This window comes from Amblyomma mixtum, chromosome 8 (genome assembly GCF_055824585.1).
Source record: "Amblyomma mixtum isolate Tamu chromosome 8, ASM5582458v1, whole genome shotgun sequence".
In the NCBI taxonomy this organism is placed as follows: domain Eukaryota; kingdom Metazoa; phylum Arthropoda; class Arachnida; order Ixodida; family Ixodidae; genus Amblyomma; species Amblyomma mixtum.
The window spans coordinates 77251923-77258899 of NC_143019.1; positions in this window are offsets into that span (position 1 = coordinate 77251923).

Sequence of the window (6977 nt, forward strand, 5' to 3'; positions counted from 1 at the left end):
GTCGCTGGAAGTCTGCCGCCGGAAGTGATAGCCCTGCCTGTAGTTATGTTACAGAACAAAGTACATGTGCTAGTGGATGGTGTACCTGTGATGGCTTTAGTGGATACCGGTGCTAGTGTTTCGGTTATGAGTGCTGCGTTTAAGTGCCTCCTAGGAAGAAAAGTTTTGTTTCGATGGGACAAAAACGTCCAGTTTTGTGGCGTGAGTGGTGAACCGTTGCCAGCAGTTGGAGTGTGTACTGTTAAGGTTTCTTTGGGTGGTGAAGTCTTCAGCACGGAAATGGTGGTGCTCAGCCGGTCGACGCACGACGTTATTCTTGGACTAAACTTTTTGCAAATGTGTGGCGCTAACGTCGACTGTCACACAGGTGAGCTCAACGTCGGCAAATGTTCCACCACTGATCTTCTAGAAGGCTCGTGCAGTGGAGAGAGAGTGTTTTGTGTTGCCCGAGATACTGTCGTGCCTCCTTCTTCGGCTGTGTGCGTACCGGTTTTCTGCCCCGATACCGCTCTCGACGTGTTTGATGCGGCTGTGGAACCGAACCACTTGAACTGCATGAAGAAGAACATCTTGGTTCCTCATGCCATGGTTCCCGTCATCAACGGCAGAACTGAACTGTGGACAGTGAACAGTTCGACGGAATCTGTTGTTCTGCCTGAAGGCCTGAAGCTTGCGTCATGCAGCCAATACACGTCGGTATCCGTTGCTTTGGTTACCGACGCCTTGGGCGCAGCAGCACCAGAGTTTTACGACGAGTCGCAGTTGCTCCGAATGATCGACAACTCGCTTTCAACGCATGAGCGCCGTGCGCTGTTGACCATCCTCCAGCGATACTCCATTGTGTTTGACTTTTTGCAGCCCGGCGGCCCATCTTTCATCCCCTCGTCTCGAACCCTGCACAGGGTTGACACTGGTACGTCACATCCGATCCGCCAAAAGCCCTACCGAGTGTCACCGTCTGAACGCAAGGTAATCAATGACCAAGTGCAGGAGATGCTAACCAAAGGCGTTATACAAGAGTCCTCAAGTCCCTGGGCTGCTCCAGTAATTCTTGTTCGGAAGAAAGATGGATCATGGCGTTTTTGCGTAGATTACCGTCGTTTGAATGCCGTCACGAGAAAAGATGTATACCCCCTACCTCGAATCGACGATGCCATCGACTGTCTTTTTTCAGCGTCCTACTTCTCTTCTATTGATCTTCGGTCGGGGTATTGGCAAATCCCAATGCATCCCGCAGACAAAGAAAAAACAGCTTTTATTACGCCTGATGGCCTTTATGAGTTCAATGTGATGCCATTTGGCCTTTGCAATGCGCCCGCCACCTTCGAGAGATTTATGTACACTATACTCCGCGGTTTGAAATGGGAAATCTGCATGTGCTACCTCGACGACGTTGTCATTTTCGGAAAGACGGTCAGTGAGCACAACGACCGTTTAGCTCTGGTCCTCGACTGTATGCGCCCAGCTGGCCTTGTGCTTAACTCTAAAAAGTGCCACTTTGGTGCGCGTCAAGCGTTAGTGCTTGGACACCTCGTTGATAAAGACGGCGTCAGGCCTGATCCAGCCAAGACTGCAGCTGTCGAGTCGTTCAAGCCACCACAGTCTGTTAAAGAGCTGCGGAGTTTCTTGGGCTTATGCTCTTACTTTCGCCGCTTTATTCATCGCTTTGCGGATGTAGCTTACCCTCTGACAGGTCTACTTCAGAAAGATGTGGCTTTCGAGTGGACACCTGAGTGCGACTCCGCCTTTCGCCAACTAAAATTCCTTTTGACGTCTCACCTTGTACTTCGCCACTTCGATCCCTCCGCTCCCACAGAGATTCACACCGACGCCAGCGGTGTTGGCCTCGGCGCTGTTCTCGTCCAGCGGTGCGACAACAAAGAGCACGTTGTTGCGTATGCGAGTCGCTCGCTCAGCAAGCCGGAGCGCAATTATACAGTCACTGAGCAAGAATGCTTAGCCGTCGTCTTCGCCACGCAGCGTTTCCGTTCCTATCTGTACGGACGCCCGTTCACCATCGTCACCGACCATCATGCCCTCTGCTGGCTCGTTAACCTTCGCGACCCGTGCGGACGCCTTGCACGGTGGGCTCTCCGGCTACAAGAGTTCGACTACACAGTCGTCTACAAGAGTGGTCGCCGTCACGCTGACGCGGACTGTCTTTCGAGGCTGCCCCTTCCTGAGTCGGAGTCTAACATCGATACGTTGGACCACTGCGTCGCGTCAGTGTCACCTGTTTTTCCTGATGTCGCAACGTTCAAAGCGGAACAGCACGAAGGCTTAACCCTACAGTCTCTCCTTGCGGAGGCTGAAGACCCTTCCAACGTCAGCCACTTTTGTGTGCGAGATGGTCTTTTGTGGAAGAAAAACTATTCTTCTACGGGCCAGCGCTTTCTGCTGGTAGTTCCGAAGAGCCTGTACTCCTCTGTCTTGCAGGCCATGCACGATGACCCTACATCTGGACATCTTGGTTCGGCACGGACGCTGCACCGTACCCAGGCGCGCTTCTATTGGCCGAAAATGCTGGCCACGACTGAGCGGTACGTCGCCAGCTGCACTCAGTGTCAACGATACAAGCGACCTAATAGCCTTGCATCTGGTCAGCTTCACCCTGTGACACCGTCTGCAGCACCGTTTGAGCAAGTGGGCATAGATCTGCTGGGCCCGTTTCCAAAGTCCTATCATGGGAACCGCTGGATAGTGGTTTGCGTCGATTACCTTACCCGGTATTGTGAAACGGCAGCTCTACCCTCGGCTACAGCGTATCATGTGTCCTCTTTTCTGCTCCGATTCATAGTTCTCCGTCATGGTCCTCCAAAAGTTATCATTAGTGACCGTGGTCGGCAGTTCACCGCTGACGTCGTGGAGCAGCTTCTCCGTTCCTGCGCATCACATTTTCGCCATTCCTCGCCTTACCATCCCCAGACGAATGGGCTCACTGAGCGCACGAACCGCACGCTCACTAACATGCTGTCAATGTATGTTGATTCAAGGCACAAGAACTGGGATAGCGTCCTGCCGTTCATCACGTATGCGTTCAATACCGCGCGCCATGAGACTACTGGCTACAGCCCCTTCTTTTTACTGTATGCACGCCCCCCACGCTACACCCTGGACACCATACTACCATTTTCTGACGAGTTCCATGAAGATCCCTCTATCGCTGAGACACTCTGTCTCGCCGAAGAAGCCCGGCGCCTTGCTCGCCTTCGTGTTCTCGCCTCCCAAGATCGGTCAAAAGCCTGCTACGATGCCCACCGCCGTCGCGTTACTTACAGTGCCGGTGATTGTCTTGTTGTGGCGGCCTATCAGAAAGCGACGGTTGTCTCAGAAGCTGCTGTGCCACTACGATGGACCCTACGTTATTATTGACCACTGAATTACCGCATAGCTCGTCTCACGGCAAGCGGCCGTCGTTCAGCGCGAACCGAAGTCACTCACGCTGCCCGGCTGAAGCCCTACCATTCGCGCGGCGCTTCTTAACTCGCCCAGCGGGCTTCGGCTGCGTAGGGGGAAGTGTGACGCCCATGCAAAGGCAATACCCATTCTGCGTGGTCGGCGTTGCTGGATAAGCCGAAGATGAGGAGAACGAAGTTGGTGGCGTCTCGTGCTCGGCAAGCGGACCCAGCTGTTTTTCGATCCTCCGTCCCAGTCTTAATAAACCACTGGGCGTAACAATATATTTCTATCGAGTAATATTGCTCTAAGACATATCTAAGTCATAGCACTAATCGCCAGCATTTATCCTTCGTAAAAACTTATCAATGCCTAGGCGTCGTAATCGCAGCAGATCTTAAGTGCAATGACCATATTACTGATATTAAAAAGGAAGCAATGTGTAAGCTCGGTTTTTTAAGAAAATCCCTGTGACAATCCACACATGAAATTAAGCTAATAGCCTATAAGACGTTCATTTGGCCAATCCTGGTGGACTTCTTTTCCCTCCTGCTTGTGGCAGAAAAGATTCATTATGTCAAGAGGAAGCATAAGCTTACTGATTTAAAAACGAGCCGACAATTAAGCTCGTCCTTATGGGTATGACACGATAGTGTTAACGGGTCCCTTCAGCGGCCTGGGGTTCCTCTTTGCGCGTCGCCTCGTTGACTCGTTCATCCTCTATTTTACGCTTATAGATCGTTGGTAGATCTCAAACCATTTCTGGCGCAGTGGTTCAGCGGTTAAGCGATGCTCCACTGCCCGGCAGGTGGCTGTTCTTAACGCTGCCACACCGATCGGACTTGTGAGATCCAGGTTGCTCTACCCGAGGACCTCCCGCGACCAGTCATTAATTTCACTGCCATCTGCCACGATGGGCAGGTTGCGATGACGTCACAAGGTCACGTGACCTAGGTGGCAGGTGGGCCCGAAGGTCATGCTGTACACGCGATGATACCCGGATTTTTCTAGCAGAGTGAAGCTGTCGCTTCGATAATTACCGCTTTTCACGGCGCTCGTAGTTTTATTATTGTAAAAATCATTCTGAGCCTAGGAACCATTCACTACGCATCCATAGTTCAAGTTCTAATGCTTGCGCAGGGCCCGTTTTGAATGGTGCAAGGATAACAGTTTACTTCAGTGAAATTTATGCGTGTGTTGTTTACGGGGTGTGCGGCAAAATTACTTGATAGCTGCCCTGCTGAAAAATAAAAAAAGAATTTGTGCATTAGATGTTGATGATACGTTATGTCAGGTTTAACGTCCTGAGGCGTTATAGGCTCTGAGGGAAGCCGTAGTGGAGAAAAAATTTTTTTCCACAAGCTAAGGTTCATCGATGTGTGCGGAAGTCGCACAGAACACAGCTGTTTTCAATCTCCGCTGCATAGAAATCACGATGTCGCAGACGAACTTCGATCCCATCGCCTGAGTATCAACAGCCAGACGCCAAAGCCATACGCCAGTGCAGCGGGTAATCCCTACGTCAGGTATGCATTGTGGCGCTAAGCGTAAATATTGTAAATAAGAAAAAATGTCAGCAATTTTTTCAATTGGTTTATTCAAACTGAGAGCAAATGATGTTTTTTCAAGACACAGGTTGATGTTGCGCGTAGCGTATCCCGTCGCTAGGAGTAAGAAATATTTCAGTGCTTACGGATTCCGTGCTTTGCGACGGACTGCTTCTAAGGCCCAATTTTCGAGCAATATTTTTTTTTCAGTCTTCACTGCCCTAGATTTAAAGCCCGAACTAGACATATATTGCGGTTGACACTAGAACTTCTTGCTACATTTAGTGCAAAACAATATCTAAAGGGCAGCGCTTCTTCGCATATTTTCTAATGAGCATACTTTTCAAAAAGCGAGCCCCCGTTCACTCTTACAAAAAAATTGGTTCCGTTTACAGTGCTGATTGACGAGGAAATGGTGCCTGTTTCGCGGCCATGGAAACTTTCTTCCGCGCGGTACGACTTTAACTAACTGACGGCAGAGTCTCCTGCTTTTTGTCGAAAGCTTGATTTGAGCTTTAGAAATTGGATCTCTCAATAAGATGAAAGCTGTTTGGTTCAAATGCCTATATTAGGCGAAATAAGTCGAATATTCAAAACTTTGCTTCACGATTCATTCTTCCAAATTACTCTTACCGCACTTCCGTAACCAAAAGAAAATATCGACTTGAACTTCGCACTCCAGTGACCCTCCGCAAACTAGCTCGCCTTGCTCTTTAAGTTTTTTTACAGTCTGGCGCCTGACAACGTGTTCAACTGTCCAGCCCATCGCATGTTTGTCAGAACTCAGCGCGCCTATACCACATTCGAAGAAGGCCGAAATAGGAGTGGCTTTCAGCTGGTCGGTTAAAGCTTGTGTTGTGCCTCCAGTCATGCTAGAGCGCTGTCCTTTGAGGTGGGGTTTCAGTTTTGGGAAGATAAATTTTTCAAACGGACTCATATTGAGTGAATACTGAGGCTGAAGGGCAACGAATGCTTCTTCGCCCCAATAACTGCCTAATCGAAAGCGCCGTGTGAAAATGGTGCGGTGTTATGATAAAGCATCCAGGTCTCTGATGTTTTGCCTCTTGAGAACATGTTTTTTGAGCCTTTCAAGAACATAAACGTAATACTGCTGACTGAAAGTCTGTCTTCAAGGCGGAAACTCGTTACGGATGATTCCATTGATGTGAAAGACCAAGTTATCATGAATTTAATCTTGAACTTGCTCTTTCTCCCTTTTTCTCTGCTGTTGTGAATTTGAAGTGCAGCACTCCTCCCTTTGAGGTTTTCGCTTCGGATCGTACTCGAAACTCATGTTTAATCAGCCTAAATAACGGTTGTGACAAAATGTGGATAAATTTCAATCCGCCCCGCACGGTTGTAGCTTACATCCTTCCTATTGTCTTTTATTGAAACAAGAAGCTTAGACGCACTGTTTTTGCACAAATGTTTCTCAGTACCAATCTGTCGTTAAAAACTGGAGGAACGATTGCGTGGCAGAAATTCATCTTATCTTTGATCAACCTGACCTTGAAAAGGCGGTCATGCCTAAGGAGTACTTTGATTCGTTCGACGTTTTCGACGGTTTGTTGCGTTGATGGCCTTACTGTTCGCATGTCATCTTCAACGGATGCTCGCCCTTCTGAAAATGCTCTCTACTGTCTAAAAACTTCGGTTCTTGAATAAGCCAACCCAGAGGCCTTTTTACAGTTTTCTAAAATTTTAAGTTGCCTTGTCTTTCAATTTGAAATAAACCTTTAGCGGACTACGTTGCTAGTAACTCTTCTTGCTTATTTTTTAATTGCACAAAAAAACGGAACGTACGGAAGAGCACACTCACAGATGACCTCTTAACGTAACGAAGTTTCCGCATCAAGTTAAGGTGTACGGGTCACTGACCTCAGACCACGGCACGGAGAACGCTCTTTGCCAGATCAAACGCTCTTAGAGCGGTCTCATAACTTCGCTTACTTTATTCATTACTTCAACTATTTATGTATGATATGTAGAATCAGTGATTAACTAGCAACCAAGATTAAAGGCGTCGAACGCAAG